The sequence below is a fragment of the Ictidomys tridecemlineatus genome, chromosome 3, assembly GCF_052094955.1.
Source record: "Ictidomys tridecemlineatus isolate mIctTri1 chromosome 3, mIctTri1.hap1, whole genome shotgun sequence".
Taxonomy (NCBI): domain Eukaryota; kingdom Metazoa; phylum Chordata; class Mammalia; order Rodentia; family Sciuridae; genus Ictidomys; species Ictidomys tridecemlineatus.
In genome coordinates this window covers 61,442,831-61,468,883 of record NC_135479.1, presented here as the reverse complement: position 1 = coordinate 61,468,883, position 26,053 = coordinate 61,442,831, and the positions used below count along the sequence as shown (strand labels likewise).

General features: G+C 41.8%; 1 long non-coding RNA gene across 4 annotated transcripts; it reads right to left on the bottom strand.

Annotated features, from left to right (window-relative positions):
* Nucleotides 1-6,716: 6,716 nt before the first annotated feature.
* LOC120884550 (uncharacterized) lies at nt 6,717-24,504 on the bottom strand. 4 transcript variants are annotated; one of them, XR_013436392.1, is made up of 5 exons: nt 24,298-24,504; nt 23,590-23,742; nt 16,935-17,066; nt 13,728-14,151; nt 6,717-8,304 (listed from the first exon to the last, which is right to left on the bottom strand). It is a non-coding gene; the product is annotated as an uncharacterized LOC120884550 (long non-coding RNA). The 4 variants fall into 4 exon arrangements; XR_013436393.1 differs by lacking the exon at nt 6,717-8,304 and adding an exon at nt 12,828-13,519; XR_013436391.1 differs by lacking the exon at nt 6,717-8,304 and having other exon boundaries at nt 13,594-14,151.
* Between the last annotated feature and the right edge of the window lie 1,549 nt (nt 24,505-26,053).

Genomic DNA, 26,053 nt, shown 5'->3' with positions numbered 1-26,053 from the left:
TGTTCCAGGCAAACTCACTGGAGAGTCTGGTGGAGATACACGAGCCAGCCTTCATAGATGACTACTCCTCCACCCAGGGACCTAATGTTGGGAAGGTGAGTGCTGCCCAAGGTGATGGGTCACATACAGCCGTGAGTCCTGGAACTGGCCCTGCACCTCTCTGAGCCTCAGTCTGCTCCTATGAACAGTGGGTGCAAGAAGACTGACCTCATGGTAGAAAGGCCAGGCCTCTCATGCTGTTGTCCCCCTTCCTTCTAGGGTACTCTCCTCTCTCTGTGGCTTGCAGTTGCTTCACAATCCAGCAAGTCTGTATGACAGGCCCCGACATGGAGAACCTAGGCCTCTGGGTCCTGACCTTGATAGAAAACCTGGAGCCTAGGGAGAAAGAGGCCATGGAGGGAGAGGCCAAAGAGGTCTAGGGTGGGGGCAATGGGGGAAGAAATGAGGCTGGACATGCACAGCAGAACTTCCAGAAACACAGGCAGGGCAGAAACAATAAGCACTAGAGCCGTCATTGTCTGTATGCATTCTGGGAATAATTCCAAGGGTGGGTTCCTGTGTGGAGCTCTGTGAAAGGCAGTGGGAAGTATTTTGTCCCTGGGAGGAACAGGATAGTTGGCAACCTTTACTCTGGCACGTGCAGGGCTACCTCTGGTGCTTGTGGAGACTCTTGCTCCACTTCCACCACCTCCACCACCTGAGAGAGAGCTAGAGCTGGAAACACCTGCAATGGTGGCTCCAGGCCACCAGCTCCTAGTGGCCCCTCAGCCAGCAACACCCATGGGGCACACCTTTACAACTGTTCCCACCCTAGAGCTACACTTACCCTCCTCTGCCATTTTTTCCTGCTTTTTATTTTATGTATTTATATTTTTGTTAAAATTAGCTTCTTTTAAAATTAAAGATTTATTAATTTTTAAAATATTAAGTTTATTGGCATTAAGTACATTCTCAAAATTGTGCACTAATCACCACTATGTAGTTCTAGAACATTTTTCTGAATATAGTTATCTATAACCACTTCCTCCCCTCCCACTAGTCCCCAGCAACCCCTCATCATTCTTGCCCTGCGATATGACTAGCCTGCATTTTTCAAATCAATGCAGTCTCATTTCTCTTTGGTAACATGATATTGGAAGGGACCGATGAAATTTCTTTAGTAGGACAAATGCCATACAGATCTAAGTTGATTATTTTTTAAAATTTTTATTGTTTTGGTACTAAGGGTTGAACCCAGAGGCACTGTACCACTGAGCTACATCCCTGGTCCTTTTTCTTTTGAATTTTGAGACAGGTTCTTGGTCAGTTTCTGAGGATCTCTCTGAATTCTAGGGCTGCCCTCAAACCTATAATCGTCTTGCTCAACGCAGTATTATTTGGAAATAGAAAAAAAAGAACCTCTATATTCAATGCTTGGAGAACAGATAAATCAGGTGTGTAACAGTTATACCAGGGAAGATCATACAACAGTGAAAAATAATAACGTCCAGCTCCATGTCATTGAACCAGTAAATCTCAACAACAGTGCTGAACAAGAGTACCCAGAGAAATCATTTATGATAATATCAACAACAAACCAGCAAAATAATAAAGCACTAGGAAACACATTCTCACCATAGGGTATAAAGAACAAGAATGGACAAGTCTCCGGCTAGGGACAACCTCTGTGTGGGAGAAGAAAGAGGCTAGAGAAAACCCAGGGAAGGCGTCCAGGCCACCTGGCTGCATGGCCCTCTCAAGTGGAGCAGTGAGTCCACAGGGGCTCATTCTTGTCCTCTTTAAATGAACAGGCAGCAAGTGTGCATTGATTTTATGAAGTGTGAGATAGTCTGTGATTTCTGGGAGGTAAGTTAGTCTGTGTGTGAGTGTGTGTGTGTGTGTGTGTGTGTGTGTGTGTGTGTGTGTGTATGCCTGTCAGAGAATGTCAGCACTCATTCAAAGTTTTCAAGTTCAAGTCCCTTTATCTATCATGGCCAATGCAACAGAGTAATCCCACCTCTGCACTCACTCATTTTTCAAGATTTCTTTGCAAGACTCCTCCTCGCAGCACTGGTTGAATTCGTGAGGAAGTACAGCCCTCACTGACATCCACGTAGATGGAAGGACAGTCTGTTCCTGGTGCCCCAGGGAGCACTGGTGCTGCTGAGGGTCTGCCTGTGCCCACAGGGAGAAAAGTCAAGGAAGCTGTTACATGGAAAACACAGATGTTTTCAGGATGTCTGGAATGAGAGGCCCGCTGGTTTTTAAAGGATACTCAGGGCATGGTGCACCTGCACACACATATTTGAAACTGACTCTGGGTGTGAGGGCATTACAAAAAACAGTGAAACGGAGTGACATGAGAGAGACAGAGCCCAGCCATTCAAAGTGATAAGCAATGGTGGCTGGAACCTAGAAGATCCTTTATTTCTACATTGTCATAGGTAAATACTTTAATAATGTGACTATTTTTCATTACAGAAAGATCATATATCAAATCTTATTCAGTAAATTACCTACCCTTTATTTATAATGGTATTATTGGAAGAGAAGATCAGTAACACATTCAATATGAATGAAAAAGGGAATGAAGGACACAGTCCTCCCACCCAGAAACAGTGCCCTGCTCAGGAAGTTCTCATCCTTCTGGTCCTCCCCTTCCTGTGCAGGCCTGTGGGTTCTTAGTGCCTGGGCAGGGATCAGATCGAGACCCGAGCTCTTCAGTCTTCTCATGTCCGTACTGGGGACAGGGCCCTGACAAATCTCCTCCCTGGTGCATTTTCAGAGGCTGAAATTTTACAATAGCAGCTTCTGGACCCATTTCATTTTCCCATGTCCCACAGAGCTGAAGGGGACATCTGTGTTTTAGATGGATCTCTAGGTGTGGACTTTTATACTGGCTATAGTTTCCACATCACCTCATTGACTGGAGACTTAATGGGGGAAGGCAGGAGCTGTGGTGACCCTGGAGCTGAGGGCAAGGGCTGGGGGGGCGTGAATCCCCTAGCACTGGAAGACACCATGGCAATATTCAGGCAACCAGGGGACTGGGAAGGCCTCACCCCAGCCCCTTTTACCTCAACAGTTAATTTATCACACAAGCATCAGGGAAAGTGCTTACCATAGAAAGTACTTACCAATATTTATTCCCATGGATAAATCTGCAGGAAGGGGCTGTCCCTATTCTCATATATTGTTCTCTCTGCTTCAAGGACCTCTTTGCCTCACTCCTCATTTACCCTCTAGACTTGGAATAAGACAGAGGTGAGACTCAGTCTATGGACCTCTGGGTATACCCAGAACTAGATTCCATGAGGGCTATAGAGTCTGGGTTCAGTACCACTCAGACATCTTGGAAGCAGGTGGGTGGCATTCCACTCTATAATGCATAAAGTTGAAGCCACCCTAAGTGCAGACAATTTTCTGGGAACTGACCATTATCTTATAAACAGAGCAGACAGAAATCCCTGCCCTCTTGGGACTCTTGGTCAGACATTCACACTAGATATTGGGGTGTACACTCAGCATCATAGGAGCTGGGACATCCTCCTGGCCTCCTCTAGATATGCATGCATATCAGTGGGACAACATGACCCACATGAGGTGAAGAGAGAATTGGGCAGCATGTCAGTTTGTGAACAAAAGCACTAGGAAAGGCTGGGCAGGACAGATCCCCACTGTTCTTTCACTTTTCAGGTATTTATAGAGCACCAGCCCAGAGACAGTGAGTGCAATGCACATAGTAGACACCACCTTCCTTTCCTCACGGAATTGACATGATTGAGAAGGGAGCAGAGAGACCGTATGTCAAAGTTCCCTGAAAACAGGTGGGATGGTCACACTGTTGATCAAGGTCTCCATACCATTGGGTTCTATCAGTACATCCTTGGTTACCAGGATGTAACCTGGAACCTCGTCTCTGGACTGGGGCTGTCACACTAGGGTGTGCCTATGGGGAGGTTGGCCTGTCTCTCCAGAGGCCCAGCAATGTAGCTGTGCAGGGTTGCCTGGGATGGCTACGAAGAAGAAAGGCCAGGCCTCTCATGCTGGTGCCCACCCATCTTCCCCTAGGGTGGTCTCCTCCCTCCTTGGCTCATGTCTGAAACACTCTACACAGCTGGTCAGAACATCAGCCAGTTCAACATGCCAGGCCCACATGTGGGACACAAAGCCACCTTCTGGAATTACTGAAGCACCCAGTGTCCATTGGGTCAGAGCCTGAAGGTGAGAGGAGTGGGGTGGGGATCTGTGAATATGTGGGGAGGAGATGGGCTGGGTAATCAGTGTGGAGCTTCTGGAAGCGGGGGTAGGGCAGGGACAAAGAGGAACAGAGCAATCATAGGTTGGAAGCAGTCTGGGAACTCTTCACCAGCCTGGGTTTTTGTGTGGCCCATTCTGTAAGAGAAGGTGGACGGTATCCTGTGCCTGGCAGGAATGTGAATATTCGGTGATCTTTTCTCCTCTTCCAGTTGCAGGGCTATCTCTAGCACTTCTTGCAGCTTCAGCTGCTGATCCATCACCACATTGAGCACCAGAGGGATAGTCACTGTCAGAAACCCCTTCACACCAGTGCCAGCTCCTAGAGGCTCCACAGCCAGTGCCAGCTCTTCAGCTCTACCTTGGTCCTGCTATGGCCAGAGCAGCCCTGTCCTCTCACTATTTCTTCCTATTTATTTTACTTCTTCATTTTTTATTTGTTTATGATTAATTTGAAATAAAATTTAGTAATTTATTTATTTTGAAACGTTTAGTTCATTGCATTTTTTTTTCTTTTCTGCCAGGGACTGAACTTATGGGCATTTAATAACTGATCCACATCCCCACTACTTTTGATTTTTTTTTTTATTTTGAGACAGGGTCTCACAAAGTTGCTTAGTTTCTCACTAAGTTGCTAAGGCTAACCCGACCTTGTGATCCTCCTGCCTCAGTCTCCCAACTCACTGGGATTAGAGGTGAGTTTCACCTCGCCTGGCCCAGTTAGTGTATTTTCAATATTGTTCAACTATCACCACTGTCTAGTTCAGAAAATTTTTCTCAATCAAGTTCCTCCCCATTCTCCTCCTCCTCTTCCTAGTCCCCAGCAACCAGTCATCATTCTATCTATGTGATTTTCCTATTCTGGATTTATCACATCAGTGGCTACATATTACTGGAAGTGGCTGGCTAAGTATGACTTCTGTTAGAAAGGAACATTTCAGATGGGTCTAAAAAGTTAAAAAAAAACAAAACAAACAAACAAAAACCTCCCTAGACAATATCTCCATGACTTCGGTGTTGGAAATGCTTATCTATGACGCAAGTGTCAGAAACCACAAAGGAAATGACTGATTGCTAATGGCAACATAAAACCAACAACAACAGAGGTAGTTACACCACAACAAGATGAGTATTCCTTAGACCTTCAGGCAGATAAAAGGCTAATACTCTGGGGGCACACAAAACCCTCAGGAGTCAAAAAATTTTTCAAGTGAGACAAAGCGAAATGTTTGGCAATTCAAAAGCAATTCAAAAGGGAATCGATGTATATGAGCTGTACTGTCAGAGATGCTCAACTTCTAAATGTCAATATAAATACATTACGGAGATGACATGTGAACCCCATTGATTGGGAAAGTTTTAAGGCTGGTGCTGAACAGCATTGGGGAGAGTGTGGGAGATGAAGGCCTGGGCAAATTTGCTGGGATACACAGCCAGTGATACTCCTCTCTCAGAGAACCACTGGGTGAACCATTTGGCACCACCTATAAAAGTTCTAAAAGTTGTGTGTGCTTTTACTTAACACATCTAATGCCAGCTACTAATTCTGCCAGATCTGGTTGGAATAGCAAGGAACTGGAGATGGCCTCGAGTTCATGATCCTCTTGTCACTTAGCAGCTGAGATTACAGGTGTGAACCACCCTGCCTAGGTTTAAAAATTAATTTTAAAATGGTAGAAAATTCAAGTGTGGTAGAGCAACTATGATGATCACCAGAGACAACCCTATCATTAGGGAAAGTTCAAGTATTTACAGAATCTCTCTCAGAAGTTGAGGATGGGAACTCAGCTTCTTTCTCCTTTATGTAACAGATCTTTTGTCATGGTTCTTTTTTTCTCTTGGATAACATTGGGGAGAGAGAGTTGGGGATAGTGTCAAGAGGCTTAAAAGCCTAGGGTTATACCACATCAGAATATGGCAGATATGGCCTCATAAGAGTCAAAGACTCTGGCACAACAAGTGTATGAAAAAATGTTCAACATCATTAGCAATCAGGAAAATAAAAATCAAAACTACTTGGAGATATCATCTCACACCAGCCATTAATGGCAGTCATCAAGAATACAAACAATAATAAATTCTGGAGAGGATGGGGAGAAATACTAATACTTTTTCACCATTGCTGGGATTGTAAATTAGTACAACTTTGGAAATCACCATGGAGACTCTTCCGAAGACCACGCATAGAATCAGCTATAGCACTCCTTAGTATATATAGAATCAATGTCATCGAACAACAGTGATACATGCATACCCATGTTTATAGCAGCACCATTCACAATAGCCAAACTACAGAAACAGCCAAAGCATCAATCAACAGATAAATGAATTAAATGTGATATATATATATATATATATATATATATATATATATATATAAAACATGGAGTTTGACTCAGCCATAAAGATCTAATTATGTCACTTCCAGATAAATGGATGGAATATGAGTCCCCTATCTTAAGATAAATAAGACAAACTCAGAAGATCAAAAGTCATATGTTTTGTCTCAAATGCAGAAACTTCAGAGGGAAAATAAAGGAAAAGAATGGTGGTGGGAGAGAAATCTCATAAAAATCCCAGAGATGCTAGTAGGAATACCAAGGGGTGGATGGTGGAGAGGGAGGGAGGGAGGAATTACTTGAGAATACAACACAGCAATGAAAGGGATGAACTGTTGCCAAATTATATCATTATATTGTGTGCTTGTATAAATATGTTAACAAATCCCATTATTATGTACAACTATAATACACCAATAAAGATGTGGAAAAAATAAAACAATTATGCAGAAGTGCCTTACATTTTCACACAAAAAAGACACTGGCAAATTAATAGTCCTGCTAGATCCTTAATGATCATTCCAGCTCATTATCACATAGGATGTACAAAATGTCTCCCAGGACAAGGCCACTCAGGTTTGCAAGCTTCCAATAGATCTTGGGTTTTAAAAGCAGAAGTGGCCTCAGTTATATGTGGCTTCACCCTTCCAGGCAACTGAGACACAGTAGCATATCTTGTTTAGAGACTCATTCAAAGTGTTAACATAATATTACATTTCTCTCTCTGTATAATACACCCATTCATACTTTCTCTCAGTTATTAACTTTTTTTTGCATTTATGCACTTTAATATATCATCCATAGATGGGATGCAATTTCTCACTTTTCTGACTACATGTTGCAGAATCATGTTGGTCAGTAGTCACATATATACATACAGTAATAATGTCTGTTTCATTCTACTTTTAAAATTTCATGTTTACATCCAAATTTTTCTACCTTTGTGAGGGACACAAAGAGAAGCTACTTTGCTAGTCTCAATTACTGTCATCAGAATCTCAGGTAAGCAATTCCTCCCTGTCATCCCCGTCCATTCCCATTCCCTCAGGGCGGGGCTACTTGTGTACAAAGCAGGTGGGCTAGCTCAACCACTAGTTAGTTACTGACTGCAAACCCCAATTTTTCCAGATAGGGTAAAAGCAAAACCCAACTTATCAGACTCTTAGAAACTGTATCATAGTTTAAAAATCAAAAGAATATAAATATAATCTGACCATCATGATCTCCACATGGAACAAATGATTCATTGTACCAGAATCATCTCATGGGAAATATCCCATAGGCACATGAACAAGTTCCCCAATCACTCTTTTCTCCCATATGAAACCTCCCCCATTGGACACCATTGCTTGGCCCCCTCATGTTGAATACAACCAGATGTGGTAGACATAGATAAAGGAAGAGATGGGGGAAATCAAGGCAAACCATACAAGCTTTGCAGGGGAAGTTTCTTCTGCAAGGAGTGTCTTCTCTCTTTCTCCAACTATGGAAATCTTATTCATACTTCAAAACCTAGTTTAAATGTCATCAACTTAGAGAAAATTTACATAAGTCTCACCATTCTTCCAACAAAACCACTGTTGCCTGTGGCCATAGAGTGTAAAAGCACTCTCCAAAGTAATTAAGACTTCATAGCTGTGTGAGCTAACTCAGGATCAAATCCTCCCTTCATCCTTTACTAGCTGTGTGACCTTGTGCAAGTCCTTCAGCTTCTCTCAGCCTCAGTTTCCTGTAAAATGGAATGAACACAAAACGCTTAGTACAGTGCCTGGAACCCAACAGATACTCAATAAAATGACACTAAATTCCTTTATTACTCTTACCATTAACATGCCCACCTCTGAATTCCCACAGGCACCATTTTGTATAGTTCACTCCACGAATTCGCTATTTGCGATAGACAGCCTTGTTTTGCTAATTAACATTCCATATGTGTGCATCTCTATTTCTTAAATATGTTGCAAGGTCCCTGGGGAAGAACTCTTCAGTCATTAAGACAGGGTAGCTCTATTTTAAACAGCTAGACCTCCCAACTTGGACAGATCAAAGTCTTTCATCTGCCTAAGTGGCCAGCAGCCTTCTGCTGGCCTGGAGCTGGCTGCAGCCAAGACTGAGGTTAATGGGATTCCACAAAGAGCCTGCTGCTTCTGGCCCCAGCCAGCAGGTTGCTGATCTTTTATAAAATACAGAATAATACAAAAAGCAACCTCCTCATGGCCACTGTCCCATAAACCATCAACCACCAAGGGCTACTGAATTCTTTGGAAGATGGATGACAACAAGCTGGAAGGCTGCTTGATAAGGTTTCCTTTTATCAGTGTAGAAACCTGGGTTTGAGAAATGGGGTCTCTCCACCAGCTCAGCCCCATCCATGCCACTTCTGTCAGCTGCATCCAAGATAAACACGTTTCCTTAAGAGCTGCCAGGGTGTCTGTGAGAAGGAAGAAAACTTACTGCCAACCCCCAAAGAAGTACCTATTTTTGTCTTAGGGCCACAGAGTGGTTTCATTTTAGTCATAATGGTGGTATTCACTGTTTGTAGTACTACTAATAAGAGTTATCATTTTTTATTATCCATTTTCTGCACTTCTAAGTAAATTCCTTGCGGGTAAAGATTTAATATTGGTCCAACCTGAAATTCACATTGTCTATATGACCATCTGGTACATGGCAAGTACCTTGTGCATATTTGTGGAATGAATCAATAAACAATCAATTTAACATGAAAAAATAGCTATTAATTATTAAGCATACCCTAGGTGCCAGGCAATGTGAAAGCAATCACAGGAAACAACCATGTGAGGTGGTTCCTGTTACTCCCTCCATTTGATTGATGAATTGAAGCCCAGAGAGGGGACATGACTTTCTCAATCATGCAGCCAGTCAGTGTTGGAGCTGGGACTCAAACCCAGGCTCTCAGCAAGCTTTCTTTTTTGTAAAGGGCCAACTGGTAAATATTTCAAGCTTTGCAAGTCATATGGTCTCCATTGTAACTACTCTCTATGTCCTGGTAATGCAAAGGCAGCCAAGGACAATAAGTAAATGAATGAACATAACTGTATTCCAATAAAACTTTATTTATACAATAGGCAGAGGGCAAAATTTCATCCATGGACTATAGTATGCATTCCCCTGCCCCTGCAATACTAGGGATTGAACCCAATGGTGTTCTGTTACTAAGCTACATACCTAGTCCTTTTCTTCTTTCTCTTTTTTTTCTTTTAATTTTGAGACAGGGTATCCTAAGTTGCTGACCTGCAGTCTTCCTGCCTCAGCCTCCCAAGTCACTGAGATTACAGGCAAGTACCACCCTGCCCAGGGCCAACCTCCATTCTTAACAAGTTACATGGCATTAATTATCTCCATTTGTACTTCGAATCTTCCTCCCCTTATCTCTTTCTGGAGGATGGAGTTATTTACTTTGATTGCCTTATAATTCCTTTATTGCTTCCACTTAAAGAGGTGAGAATTAAGATAAAATTATGTCAGCAACCATGCTGGGGCCAAACTCCTGAAATCCAATTAAGAAACTGAATAAATACTTTGGAAGTTTGAGCCTGAGTGATCTTCTCATTGTTCTTCTCCTATTCATGTCCCCAAAACAGAGAACACAACATCCCATTGTGAGTTTGCATTGGTCAAGTCACTTCAGGTTTAAACCATTTTCTTCCACCAAGCTATGCTGTGGTCACAACCAACTCCATTATTCCAGAACTGCAGGAGGGGCAGCAATTCTCAGGCATGAGACAGAAGGAAAAGGACAGTACTGGGATCACTCTTGGCTCCTATGGTTTCTGCTCAGGCATGACATGTACATCCACTGAAAAGTCCATTGACCAAAGCAAATCATGTGGCCAAGTATCAGTGTTACAGGAAGTATCTTATCACACAGGGAGGACACCAGAAAGGAGACCTAGTTGGCAGATAGGTCTATTGACTAAAGGAGGACTCTGACATCCAGTAGATAGAGGTCAGAGATGCAACTGAGCATCTGACAATTTGGGGACAACAAAGAATCCCATTAGCTGAAAATACCAAGAAAATATTTTGAAATTCCATACAACTACTACAGTGGTTCTCAATTCCCTCTCCTCCTCAGGGACCACTTGGCAGTGCTCAGAGGCATGTCACAACACAGAACACACTCTATCTAGGAGATAGAGCTCAAGAATGTTGTTAAAACTTCTACAGTATGCAGGAGACAGTCCCCCGTAACAAAAGAATTATCACACCCAAAATACTAAGAGTGCTGAGATTTAAAAATCATGACTACTACAAGAGGCAACTGGACACCTCTATTCATTCATTCATTCACTCACTCATCATTAATCAATGATTTATTGAGTACCAGGCACTGTGCTAGGCCCCTGAAGATAAAAGAGGAGCTAAACTATACAGAATTTGTGCTTAAGTGCAATTTATATTCCACTTGGAAAGGCAGATGTTAATCATACAGTGTCTCATTATAAACTTAAATAAAAAAATGAGTAGAATAGATTCTTTGAGAGTCTACCACAACCTGTTGGGAAAGGAGTGGAGGTGAAAGGTTAGAGATGTCTTTCCCAAGAAAGTAACACGAATTCTGAAGGAATTAACCTGATAAATAGGAGGCAGAAGAGAGTCCTAGACAGAGAGTGGGTAAGAACCCACTGTTGGAGGATCTAAATGCTCAGTGAGATGAACACACAGTCAGGAGTGAGTGGCATGTGATACAGCTGAAGACAGCAGGGACCAGATCCCCCAGGGATTGGTAGAACAGCTGAGAGAGTCTGATCTTCCTCTTAGGAACAGTGAGATGCCACCAGCAGGCTTTAAGCAGGGTGTCAATCAACTACTTTGCATTTTGGCCAGATCACTCAGGTACAACTGGAGGATGCACATGGGTAAGGGTGTGGAGTGGGTGCAGAGAGAGCTGCCAGCACACTCGCAAACTTCCAAGCAAGGAATGAGGGGAGCTCAGAGCAGGGTGGTGGTGAGGAAGACAGAAAAACATAGAATATCTGAGAACTAATTAGGAGGTGGAGAGAAATACATGCAGGCTGCCGTCTACATTTCTGGCCTGTATAACTGCATGGGTGGTTGTGGGTTTCACTGAGATAGCAAACACTAGAGAAAGACCAGGTGGGAGGAAGGAGAGCAGGAAGACAATACACTCGAAAACAGAATATGAAATGATTGAGGCAGGGGTGGGGTTGTGACTCAGTGGCAGAATCCTTGCCTAGTGTGTGTGTGTGAGGCACTGCGTTCGATTCTCAGCACCACATATAAATAAATATTAAAGTCCATCAAGGACAACTAAAAAATATTTTAAAAAATGATTGAGGCAGCCAGGTGCAAATGTCAAGATAATGAATGATTTTAACAACATTCTTGAGCTCTATCTCCTAGATAGAGTGTGTTCTGTGTTGTGACATGTCTCTGAACACAGTCCATAACCCCAAGGAGAGACAAGGCTACGATTACTCAGCTAAGAATAATTGGTCTATAGATGCATAAATCTCCCATGGAAGCCCTTGGGCTGGCCCCAATCTCCAGTCTCATCACTCATGGCTGGGTCTCCTTGACTCAAGGACAGTAACCATAACACTATGAAGATAGAACCACTTTCAGTTTCCCTCAGAAGTCATTCATTCACTCCCTGGTCTCGCAGGATCATGTGTCACACTTTGTCCTTGGGGGCTGGCCATAGAGCAATAAATGAGAACAAATAAGGTTAGGCTCCTTTTAGGCATTTAATATTAATGACTTCTCCCTTCCTATGGATTGCTCTAAAACAACCGATTCTTGCTCTTCCATGTCTAATCAAGAAGAATTCACCCCACTTGAGTGAAAGGCTTGCTTATAAAATGACCTCAGATTTTCAACAGGATAATAGAATTCTCTCAGTCTCATGTGAGTAGGATATGCTTAACTGATGGTGACAAATAGATTTCATATGCCAATTTTAACTGATGGATAGATGCTACCTGATAATGAGTTTGAGAGTGATTCAGTTTGGGGAAAAACAAAAAAACCCCAGCAATTGATTAGTGATGTCTGTCAAGGGTTTGATATGGAACAGTGGAAGGTAATTACCTACTGTTCTGACCTCAACTTATTATTTTTGAGTATTGCAGAAATTAACATAACCCATTTTGTCTCATCCTCTCAAGAACACCTATATAAATTTAAATTGAGCAACAAATATACCCCTTATGGTAACTTTGAAATAATTTTTATGTTGACAGAATTGAAAACTTGAGACTAATTGGGTTAAGGACAGTACAGAGATTTATTTAGGAAAGCAGGGATGTGGGGGAGAAGGCACACTCATTCATTGCTAGTGGGACTGCAAATTGGTGCAGCCAATATGGAAAGCAGTATGGAGATTTCTTGGAAAACTTGGAATGGAACCCAATTTGACCCAGGTATCCCACTCCTCAGTCTAATCAGGATTAAATCAGTATATTACAGTGACACAGCCACTTCAATGTTTATAGCAGCTCAATTCACAATGGCTAAACTATGGAATCAATATAGATGCCCTTCAATAGATAAATGGATAAAGAAACTGTGGTATATATACATAATGGAACATTACTCAGCATGAAAGGAGAATAAAATTATGGCATTTGTAGGTAAATGGAGGAATTGGAGAATAGCATGCTAGGTGAAGTAACCCAATCCCCAAAAAAACAAAGGCTGAATGTTCTAATAATTGGATGCTGATCCATAATGGGGATAGGGGGCATAAGAAGAATGGAGGAACTTTGGATTGGGCAAAGGGGAAGAGGGGAGGAAAGGGAGCCAGGGAGTAGAAAAGATGGTGGAAGAGATGAACATCATTACCCTAGGTACATGTATGATTTCACAAATGGTTCGACTCTACATTGTGCACCACCAGAGAAATGAAAATTGTGCTCCATTTGTGTACAATGAAATGAAATGAAGATAAAATTGAAAACCTGCAAAAGGAGGACACAAACAATAGTCAATCAAAGAGAAACTAATTCAAATTAAAAACCAGAAATAAATCAAATGACAGGGAATAAAAATTATTTTTTAATAATAACACTGAATCTGAATAGCTTAAATGCATCTATCAAAAGACATTGGCTTGTAGACTGGATTAAAAAACATGACCCAACAATATGCTGTCTACAAGAGACTGACCTCATAGGCAAAGACATCCAGGATGTTGAGAGCAACAGCCGAAGGGGCCCCAGCAAACTTCCAGCTGCCAGCAAACTTCCAGCTGCCAGCTCTGATGATTGGTTCACAGCGGCCCCAGCACCTTCTAGCTGCCAACTGATTGGCTCTTCTGTAGTGATGCTCATTGGGCTGTTTCCCCACCCTTTCAGACCATGGAGCTGCTCACTGGGGGACTTTTTTGGCTCCGCCCATGCGACCCAGCCAATCGGCCTCAAGAGCAGGAGGAGTGTGGGAGGTGGAGAGGCTTATGGGAAGCCGGTGGTGGCAGTTGGGCTCTGAAGGTTTTCCTGAAGAGTTGTGTGGTTTGGCGTGTTCTAAAAATAAAGTTCATTTCTCTTGACAAGTGGCTCCTGAATTGTGCCCAGCCAGACTGCGGCACCAGACACTGAAGATAAAAGGATGGGATAAAACATATCATTCACATGGATCTCAAAAACAACCAAAGGTTTCTATCATATTAGGTAAAGTGGACTTCAAGCTGGATATGATTAATTTCACTGTTGTCTGATCTTCCCTGGTGTAACTGTTACATATCTGATGTTTCCATTCTCCAGCCACTGAATATAGATGTTATTTTTTTCTAATTTCCAAATAACACTGCTTTGAGCAAGATGATTGTAGGTTTGAGGGCAGCCCTAGAATTCAGAGATATCCTTAACAACTGATCAAGAACATGTCTCAAAATTCAAAAGAAAAAAGAACTAGGGATGTAGCTCAGTGTCAAAGTACCCCAGGGTTCAACCCCCTAGTACCAAAACAATAAAATGAAATAATCAACTTAGACTGTGTGGCATTTACCCTACTAAGGAAACTTCATCAGTCCCTTCCAAAATTATGTGGCCAAAGAGAAATCAGGCTGCTCTGATTTGAAAAGTGCACCTAGGCATATCACAGGGCTAGAATGATAAGGAGTTGCTGGGGACTAAGGGACCAGGGGAGAGGGAGTGGTTATGGATACCCAATTCAGGAGAATGTTCTGGAACTACATAATGGTGGTAAGTGCAGAGTTTTGAGAACGTACTTAATGACAATAAACTGAATCTTTTAAAAATTAATAAAATCTTGGGGCTGGGGCTGGGGCTGTAGCTTAGCATTAGAGCACTTGCCTCACACATGTGAGGCACTGGGTTCGGTTCTCAGCACCACATATAAATAATTGAATAAAACAAAGGTCCATCAATAACTAAACATTTTTAAAAAAATATGAATAAAAGTTTTAATTTTAAAAGAAAGCAATTTTAACAAAAAATAGCAGCGGAGGGTAATGGGAACTCTGGGGTGGGAACAGTTGTAAAGGTGTGTACTAATGGTTTTGCTGGCTGAGGTAATTAAGAGTACTGGGTGACTTTAGCAAGACTTTCTCATCACTGAATAGAGCTTCCAAAAAAAAAAAACCCTAAATAAAAAGCTATAGAAATAAAAAAATACAAAATTCAGAATTAATAGACATATATAAAATCTTTCATCCATCAATGATTGAATATACTTTTTTTTTCTCAGCAGCACAGATTATTTGTAAAATAGATCATCTCTAAATCCACAAAACAATGCTTAGCAAATACAAAAAGTAGAGATAATACCTGGCATTCTATCAGATCATAATGCAACAAAATTAGAAATCAATGATAAAATAGAAATTAGTCAAACATTTGGAGAATAAATATTATGCTATTGAATGACCAATGGACAAGAGAAGAAATCAGGGGTGAAATAAAGACATACTTCAAGGTAAATGAGATAGTGAAAAAACATATCAAATCTCTGGGACTCTATGAAGGTGATTCTAAGAAAAAAAGATTCATTGCAATGAGTTCATTTATTAATGGAATATAGAGTCACCAAATGACCTAAGAATACATCTCAAAGCCTTAGAAAAAGAAGAACAAAACAACACCAAAAGCAGAAGACAGAAAATAATTTAAATCAGAGCCTGACACCCCAGGAGGCTGATGCCAGGATTGTCTGGATGTGGATAGTGAGGGTAAGAGGGAGTGGAAACGGGGACACTAAACCAGGCTTCTCCCTGCTGCACTTCACTTCTGACCTGGGTGGACCCCTCCCCTAGGCACCCTTCAATACCTGCAGTCAGCACGTAGGGTCCTGGCCACCATTCTTTAGTGCCCAATAGTGAGCAGCAAGAAGACACTGGATTTTAGCAATCAGTCAACTCCAGTCACACCTCCTCAATATCCAAGGGGGATTGGTTGCAGAACCCCCACATTGAACACCCAAATCACTGATGCTCTACTCCCTGAAAAAATTGTGTAGAATTTGCATGTAGCATCCACAATCTTCCTTCCACATACTTTAAGTTGTCCTCACATTACTTATGATGCAAATGCTTTGTAATGGTGGTCAAAGTGTATTCTTACGGAATAGTGACCAAAAAAAAAAAAAAAAAAAAAAAAAAGCTTTCTTGGTTTCACTTCACAGAGCAGCCAGGAAAGCAACCTCTATTCCACCACCTTAAAAACACATGTTTTAGCTCAGGCTTTGGCTCATTCTCACTGGGTTGGTTCTTTCTCACCAGCATCTCATGAATATTCCACTAAGTGTTGCAATGTTTTTCTCACTGTTTGTATAACATATAAAACTAAATAAAAACATGCACAACAAATTGGGAATTGTCATTATTTTAAAATGGCAGGATCTAGCAGGTGCTGTCTTCTTTTCTCATGGTGGTCTGTGGGTGCCATTATGGACAGTGACAATGCTATGGTTTGGGTAAGTGCTCCCAAGGCCCAAGTGTTGTCACCATTTCAATCTTGTCACCAGACTGAGGTGCTATCATGACATGGTGGTACTACTAAGTGGGGGTATTAAGTGGAAAACACTGAGGTCACCAGGAGCAGTCTACTGAAGGGAATACTGTGACCCCATCTCTTTTCTTTCTTTTTTGCTTCCTGGACTGGCAACGTTAGAGGCTTCCTCTGCCACTTACTCTTGCCACGATGTACTACAAAAATCCATAAGGTCAACTGACCACGTACTGAAACCTTTGAAATCATGAACCAAAAAACCCTTTACTCTTGTTAAGCCGATTTTATTTGTTAAGAGTAATGAAAAGCTGACTAACAAGGCCAATAACACCAAGGGCTCAGCAGATGACAGGGGAAAAAAGAAAAACAGAAAAAAAAAACCCAACAAATTGGGTCTTACCACACTCACTTTTCTGTATCTTTGGATGTCCCTCCAGGGTGTGGAATCCCTCCAATGCAGCTGGGCAGCTTTAATCCATTCCTCTCCACTGGCTGATCTCAATGTTAATAATGTGCAACATGAACATCACCTAAATATTCCCTGTTGATTAAAGAACAATTTGCTAGCAGTTTTGGCACAATGTTCCATAAACACCCTGGAAATTTCTGATGTTTCTGATGTTTCTATTTCTATTTAAGGTTTCCTAGGAATATTTGCATTTTTAATTTTCCTGGATGCTCTCAGATGCTTTTCACCCAGGCTGCTCCTGCCAGCATGTCGTAGGTGCAGGCTGCATGTAGGTCCAGTCAGCACAGAGCACAACTTCAGTTCTTCCATTGCAAAAAGGTTTCTTCCCCCCACCTCTCTCTCTCCCATACTTCTACAATGTTAGTATTTCTGGATTTAAAGAGTAGGGGAAAATCTAATTCCAACTGAGGCAGCATCTTCTCCTTGAATCACTGTGTGAACTCAAGCCAGACCTTTCCCTGTTTGGGAACATACATTCCTGTCTGATCAGGAGACAGGGCTGGGGATGCCACACATGTTTTTGAGGATCTGGTGCTTTCACCTGGTTCCCATTCAAGCCCACATCTAATAGTCACCGCACCTCACATTTGCTTTGGGGATCCACCCCTCCCCAACATCCATGTGGCTAAGAGACGCTGATTACAATTTCTGGTATTGAGATGGGACAGGTAGGCTTTAACACTTCAGGGAGCCCTGGGCATGTGTCAGGTGGCATTATTTCCATGAACATGCCACTTGAAGCATATACAGATGATGACACAAAACAGGCTGCACCAAGCAGGGTCCACCTACATCCAACCTGGGAAGACAGTAACATGGGACCCCAAAGCACACTCTGCCAAACCCCACCCAGCCTTTGAACTATGGAAGGGGAAGAATTTAAGTTTTGGGGTTTCCCTAGTTATCCAGGGATTCGCTTACTCTGGGCCATTCCAAAGATAGCAAGGAGGATAGCTCTGAATGTAGCTCAGTAGTAAAGTGCTTCCTGGCATATAGGTAAGGCCCTTGGTTTGATCCCAGCACAGCCAAAACACAAACAGAAAACCATCTAAGATAGCAAGGGGAGACCAGGGATGGGGCCCTATATCCACCAGCCTGGGTAGTTTTGACAAGGACAAGCTCCCTGGAAGCAGGGCTACAGGAGAGAAAGCCTCACTTTCCTTTCCCACATACTTTGGAGCTTGGAGTAGGTCATCACAAGGATCCTGCAGGCTCAGCAATCTCAGTTGTCCCTGGTGTGAAACTGCACTCTGGATTTTGGATTTTCTTTCCACTGGAGGGTACAGGATTATGAACCACTCATGCTCAGAAGGGGGAATGACCACCTTTTTGGAGCCTCAGGGTCTCATATGGAACTGGTACCAGAGTGCTTGCCCTGGCTGTGGTGAAAAGGCTTTGGAGGTCAAGGGACTCCAGAGCCATTGTGGCCAGCATGGTAAAGAGAAGGTCTCTTTAATGCCCCTAGATCCTTCATGCCTGATCAATTATTGATAGATTCAAAGTTGGAAACAAGTTGTCCAGAGAGGATGTAGGAGGGCAGTCATTGTGCTGGAGGAAGCCCAGGAGGAGAGAAGGGGAGGATGGACCCTGCTGGGGGCACATTTGGGGTTTGACAGACAGGCTCTACAGTGATGCAAAACTATTTGAAGAATTAACAGAAATAGAGCAGATGAAACAACATCTCATTGTATTCTCACAGGTTTTTTTTTTTTTGGGGATCAGAAATGCAGGAAGCCTCAGCCAGGTCTCTGCCATGTTTCTCATGAGGCTGGGGCTCAGTTATGGTAAGGTCTGGGTCAGTTATGAGTCACAGGGTTATCACATTAAGTAATTTCCTTCAAATCCTCGTTTTCTGAGGTTTATTATCATGGACAGTTTTTGAATTTCATTAAATACTTGTTCTGCAACTCTAAGAATGATTCTTCTCATTCTGCTAATGAGATTGAATTCTATGCATTGATTTAAAAAATTTCCTTAACTTGTGGTGAAATGCATATAACATTAAATTTTGTCACTTGGGGCTGGGGTTGTGGCTCAGCAGTGGAGTATTCGCCGGGCACACGTGAGGCCCTGGGTTCAATCCTCAGCACCACATATCAATAAATAAGTAAAGGTATTGTGTCAACTAAAAAATATTAAAAAAATTTGTCACTTAACCATTATTTTGACACAATTCATTAATGACATTCGTACAAACAGAAACCTTATCAGAAAGGTCAGCACAATTCCTTTCTGTAGGCATGGCTGCACCCCACCTGCTGGTCCCAGAATAGCCCCACCAATTGAGAAATCCACCATGGAAGGGCAGACCCCAGTATTCAGCCTCTTCCCTGGTTCCTTGGCTCTACATCAAAACCTGTGGGTCACAGCAAAACGTCCAAAGAGAGAAGTTATAGCAATAAACCCCCACATCAAAACAGAAAAAGATCTCCAAAAGCTAATGATGCACCTCAAAAAAGTAGAAAAATAAAAACAAACTAAGCCCAAAGTTGATTTAAGCAGGTAAATATTGAAAATCTTAGGAAAAATCAATGAATTAGGACTATAGAAACAATAGAAAAGATCAACAAAACTAAGAGTGTATGTTTAGAAACACAAAAAATCAGCAAACATTTAGCTAGACAAAGGGAAAAAGGGAAGATTCAAATAAGTAAAATTAGAAATGAAAAAGAGGTCACTGCAACTGACACAACAGAAATATAGGGAATCATAAGAAGCTACTATGAAGACCAGCAAGTTTGATAATCTAGAAGGTAAGGATACATAATCTGACACATGCATTCTACCAAAAAATGGAATTATGAAGAAATGGAAAACTTTAGCCTAATAGTAAGTAAAGATGCTGAATCATCAATGAAGAATCTCCTAGAAAAGAAGGATGTGATGGCTTCTGTGCTGAATTATATCAAACAGTAAAAGAAGAATTAAGAGCTGGCCAGTAGTGAGCGCTTGCCTAGCATGTGTGAGACACTGGTTTCGATTCTCAGCCACCACTTATAAATAAAAGTTCATCAACAACTAAAATAAAAGACATATGGATTGTTTCTAGTTGATGATTGTGATAAATAAAGCTGCTATGAACATTCAAGAACATATTTTTGTGTCAACATAACCCTTCATTTCTCTGAGACAGATGTCAGTAATATACCTACTGGGATGTACAGTGGTGCATGATTCATTTACTTTTTCCCAAATAGCTCATTTGTTTTAGATAGAAAACTTGATTTTGACAATAAACATTATATATTATATATTAATAAGATATCATTCTATTGACTTACTTTTTAAATTATTAAGATTTACACATAATCAAATCTAGCTATCAACAGAGTGGTAGTTAATAAATATGGTTCTAGATTATGGTGTTTCAATTTAGGTATATCAATTGATGTTCACGTGTTGAGCCATCCCCATGATCCTAGGATATACATCTTATTGATTTTATTTCTCCAGTAAAATACAAAAACAGGGCTGGGGTTGTAGCTCAGTGGCAGAGCATTGCCTCGCATGCATGAGGCCCTGCGTTCAATCTTCAGCACCACATGAAAATAAACAAATAAAAATGAAGATATTAAAAAAGATTTAAAAGCCTTAAATAATTAAAAAAACTGCATATATGTAGTTTAAGTCCTTTATAGTGTTCTTGCCATCTTCCCTGCCTTCCTGACTAAATGGATACGGATTCAAAGTTCTTGCTCTCCCCAACTCAGCTCCAATAGTGCACTACAATGACAGCAGAACTCAAGAAAGCACGATACCTATGATCATATTGTATTACAGAGAATACACATCAGGATCAGTTCAAAAAAGAGACTAAAGAGAGGTCCTAGACATTCTCAAAGACATACCCTGCATGTCTTGAGGATGTGTCACTCTCCTGGCAAACTGAGGTGCGTATCCAGCCAGGGAAGCTCTCCAGGCCTTGGTTTTTACTGGGGGCTGTATCACTTGTTCTGACTATTTCAGCACTCTGAGTATTTACACCTACCACTAGGAACACAAAGACCAGTCTACATCGTGTTTCTATTCCTGCCACAACACACATTAGTATCCCAGCTGTGGGTATGGCCTTCTCCTCTGGGAATCTACCCCATATCTAGTGGCACTTTCTTCCCTCCTTCACAGAACAATTCTTAATGGTACCTTGAACCTCACAGGATGCACCTTTGCATTGTTACAGTCCCCTACCCAGGTGGCCAACTCAAGCAAGCAGACTGGGAAACTTACTTGTCAATTTGAATCATGTCTTAATCCTGGAAGGAAGTTCTTCTGGTGGACAATGGCATGTCCTACTTCAATGCACCTCTCACATTCCCCTAGTGACTTCCACATAGTTGCGCCCCGTAGAGGCATTCCTTAATAGGCTAGTTTTCCTTTGCCCATGTGCCTTACCATGACTATAGGCCAGTGGCCCTAATTCCCGAGTCAGGAAAAATCCAAATATAGGACAGATGGCATATATTTCAGCCCACAAAGTTGATTTGCTTTTACTTTTTCTTGATTACACTGCTTGCTTGGAGCAGGCACGCAAACCAACCAGCTTTTTGCTTTTCAGTCAAAAGCTGTTGCTAGGACAGAGTCTAAGTGGGGATAGAATCCAGAAGCTCTAAGGAAAAGACAAAACTGCGCGTGAATATGTCAAGTTAACTCTGCATCCCCTGTAGCATGTTTTTTGCACAAGCCTTTTCATTTATTATCAGCCTCTGGGCACTTCACTCCCCATTAGAAAACTTCTCCAACATCACCCAAGACATTATGCATATTTTGGTTTCATATTTGTGTCCTTCAGTTACAGGGCATTTTCAACCAGTAGCAAGGTAGTAATTGCCCTCCCAATGAAAACTCTCTTGGTCTCAGCAGTCTTCACTGGGAGGTGCTGACAGGTTTTTGCACAAGGCCCAGTTGACACTTAACCAGTGTTATTTTATAGAGGATCTGTCCTTTCCAGTGCTCCAGCTTCTATCCTATGCTGTTTGAACTCTATTTCCTTGTGGACTCAAGCAATCTTCCCGCTCTCATTTAGAATGTCTAGTTAATAATGCAGACTTACCTGCTTCTGCTGTATAACACTAGATAGGGGAAACATTCCCCAGTCAAACAGTATCCATCTCCCTAAAACCCTCAGAGGAATGAGACACCATCTAATCATTAAGTCTTTTTAAAATTTGCTTTCATCCACATGTTCCCCTTAATTCTATCAAGTCCTGCAGATTTATATCCTATCTCCTGCCCCAGTTAGGCCCTCCCCATGGTGCATGAGGATCTTTGTGAAGGAGTCCCAGAATTATCTCTTCTCAACTCTTCTGACCATTTTCACCCCATCATGTGCACAAGAGACGCTGGCTCTTCCATTAGGCCTTGTGCTGATCAGATGTCAGCTGCTGTCTCAGACACTTATGGTCAGGTTTCCTACATTCTTATGAACTAGGAGGGACAAAGTAGATTCTTTCCTGGGACAATTTGAGGGATCTAGTAGGAGACAACACAACTTCTGGGAGTCCTGTATTAAGCTTTGATTTGACTCCATCAACATCTGTCATCCCATTTCTTAAGAACCAAATAAAGACTTCACCCTGATGAAATGAGGCCCTTGACTCTCTCCTGAGTCCTTGCTTATTCTCTTGGGAATTTGCCTTCTTCTCTATGTGTAGTTTCAGTGTAGATTTTCCCCCTGGGAAGAACCTAAGATTTGCTAGTAAAAAAACAAAAACATGCCCACTGTGGGCATCTTTACCAAAACCCCTCCTTGGTCAGGTCCCTCAGATGAAAGGCTGGAGTTTCCATAGGCCACCATCTAAGCTTGGTCCATCCCTTACTTCCATTTAAGACAACAATTAACAATAAAAAAGCCTTGGATATTTAATGATTTCTTGCTCCTTTGCATAGAAGGATTTATAGTGACCAACTGTGAACATTTAATAAGATTATAACTCACCAGCTCAGAACCCTCAAGCACAAAATAATAAATAAGAAACTAAGTAGCTAGAGCTTTGATCCTACTTACACTCACATGAAGTGAGTTTGTGTAAGTGGCAATAATATCTAAAATGGGACAAGTTGTTATGGAAACAGAAATGTTTCCAAATTATTAAAATTTAGTTTAACAGTATGATCTAACTCATAAAACAACCACAACACAGCATAGATGGAGAGTGGAAGAAGTGGGACAAAAACAAGATCCAGGAGAATGCTCATCAGAACACCAGGTGACACACATTGTTTCTGAGCAGGCAGAACCCCCTTAGTACCTAGTGTAGGTAATTCTAAGACCCTTCAAATCCATGAACATATAATTTTTCATACAAAACTTGATGTTTTGATATACATATATACTGAAATTATCACCACAAACAAACTAATAAACTAATCTTTCAACTCAGTCACCATTTTCTTCTGAATGCGTGTGTGTGTGTGTGTGTGTGTGTGTGTGTGTTGAGAATACCCAAGATCTACTCCCTTCACAAATACCAAACAACTCAATAATATTAACTATATTCACCATGGTATACATTAGAAATCATCCATCTTATATAACCACATTTTATACCTTTTAACCAACATCAACTACCCCTTTTCCCCCTCCCCCGACACCTACCGTTGACTCTCTGCTTCTATGAGTTTTGACTATTTTAGATTCCACACAGAGTGAGTTTAAAAAGTGTCTGTCTTTCTGTTGTCTGCTGATCTCACAAGCTAATCTCCTCAGGGATCCATGCAGTTACAAAGAAGAGTGTTTTCTTCTTGAAGCCTGAAGAATATCATACATATATGGAGTATACATTCTATTATCATGTATAACTGATATGAACAAATAAAAAAGTTCAGGCTGGAGTTATGGCTTATTTCTTGCCTAGCATGTGTGAGGCAGTGGGTTTGAGCATCAGCACCACATAAAAATAAATATATAAAATAAAGGCATCGTGTCCATGTACAACTAAAAACATTAAAAAAAAAGACTGAATAATAATCAGGTGCAGTTGCACACACGTGTAATCCCAGTGGCCCAGGAGGCCAAGGCAGTAGGATTTTGAGTTTAAAGCCACCCTCAGCAACTTACCAAGGCCTTAAGCAATTTAGGGAGAGTCTGTCTCTAAACAAAATATAAGAACTGGGGATGTGCTCAGTATTTAAGCACCCCTGGGTTCAATCTCCAGTTCCCAAAATGAAAAGGCTGAATAATATTCTCATATAATTGAAGTCCTTATTCTTTCTTTTTGTTGTTGTTAATAGAACACAAATAACCATTTAAGAAATACAAAATGCAAATAAAAAAATGATAGAAAGAAGCAGCACACAGGCTTACCTCGCTCCTTGACATTCTTCAGGGAAACTCTGTCCTCTCCTCAGAATGGAGGATTTAGCCATGGATGCGTCAGGACCTGAGGGAACAACAATACTGTTAACTCCTGGAACAGAGAGGAAGCCCAGGTCACCATGCTTTATAAATTATGGACAGGTACAAAACTGTGTGTGTATACTTGCAGTGACAACATCCAAAATAATGCATTTCTACTCAGGAATATAGAGAACAGCCTGAAAATCCTCTTATGAAAAAGAAAATGAAAGCACACAAAGGGGCAGTGTGATTTACCAGAGTCAGAACAGTTATGTTTCCCTGGGATCTTTCCACAGAAGTCTAATTTTACAAATCTTTTCACCCCACCGAGGCCCTCACCAAATTCTGTTGCCTTTGTCTCTAAGCTCCTAACAAAATGAATCCTCTTTGCTCTAGGTGAGGTCACAAGGCACCTGCACAGGCTCTGAGATTCCCTCAAAGGGCAGTAAAGGGCCAACCATCTGTGTGAATGTCAGACACCTGTGTGGAGGCCCAGGCAGAGGCAGCTTTCAGACTCTGACAAGGACTTGATACTCAGCAGGTAGTAAACACAGGTTGCAGGAGGGATGGACACACATGTTGGGGCTCCAGCTGCAGCAATGCACATGGCACCCAGAAGAGAAGCTCCCACATGGGCAGGTGAACAGACAACCCCAGCCAGAGCCAAAAAGGAGACTGTACCAGGACAGGAACAGCATCCCCCAGCAGAAGCAATGGTCAAAAACTGTTGTTTTGGACTCCCTTTTAACACTTGTCCCAGTTTCTTCAGTCTAATTTTCTGGGGCCAGAAACGCTTTAATTTTTTTTTCCTGTCTCAATCTATTTGAAACCCTCTCCTAGGAGGCATCTTTTAGGATTTGGCCCTGAGATTATGCAAGAAAGAAACAGCCTGGACCTCCAGCAGCTGGCTTATCAGTGGGGCCTGCTGTTGCCAGGACCAAGTTTGACACACACAGCCTGGCCCTGAAATCCTAGTGAAGCACAAGCAATTTCATGGAGCATCAACATGTACCAAATTCAATGTGAAAAGAATAATCAGGACCAAAAATGAATTCTGATCTCTAACCACGTCTGAACATAGCTGAAAAGTGAACATTGATTAATTTATACAAGCGACCAACAGCCCCTATCTGGTGAACTTAATTGACTGCTGCTTTGCCCCCAATTAACATTCACCTCCCTCCAGTCTTCCCTTTTCTGCATAAGATGCAAGAAGACCACCACCAATAGAATTTCCTGTTTCCTGACAGCATCCACTCTAGAAGACAGCCCCTCTGTCCTTAAATGTCCCTCAACCTCCAAATCTTTTAAACATTCCATACCAAAAGTGATCCCAGTGTTCCCCTGCTGTTTTCCCTGAGTGCTCTGAGGGCTACACCAAGTTGTGTTAAACATAGTCATGTTCTTTGGTTGATTTTGGATTTTGGTTTTGTCTGCAGGGCCCTGATAGGATGCATGGAAACAGTGCAGGATAATGAACTGTACCAGAGAAATTGAGGAATGCAATTATTAAATGTAGTAAGGACCAAGCTGGACCTAAAATTGAGAAGAAGTGTTGGCCACATAAACAAAACAGGTTCATTTCAAATGTAAGGTTCTATTTACAAAGTTAGAGCAGGTCCACAGAGGGAGATGAGGAAAGGCTCCTACTTGGTGCACCAGGCTGTCAAGAAAAAGGAGCCAGAGCCAGGAAAGGCCCCCAGAGGAGCTCTCCTCTGCAGCC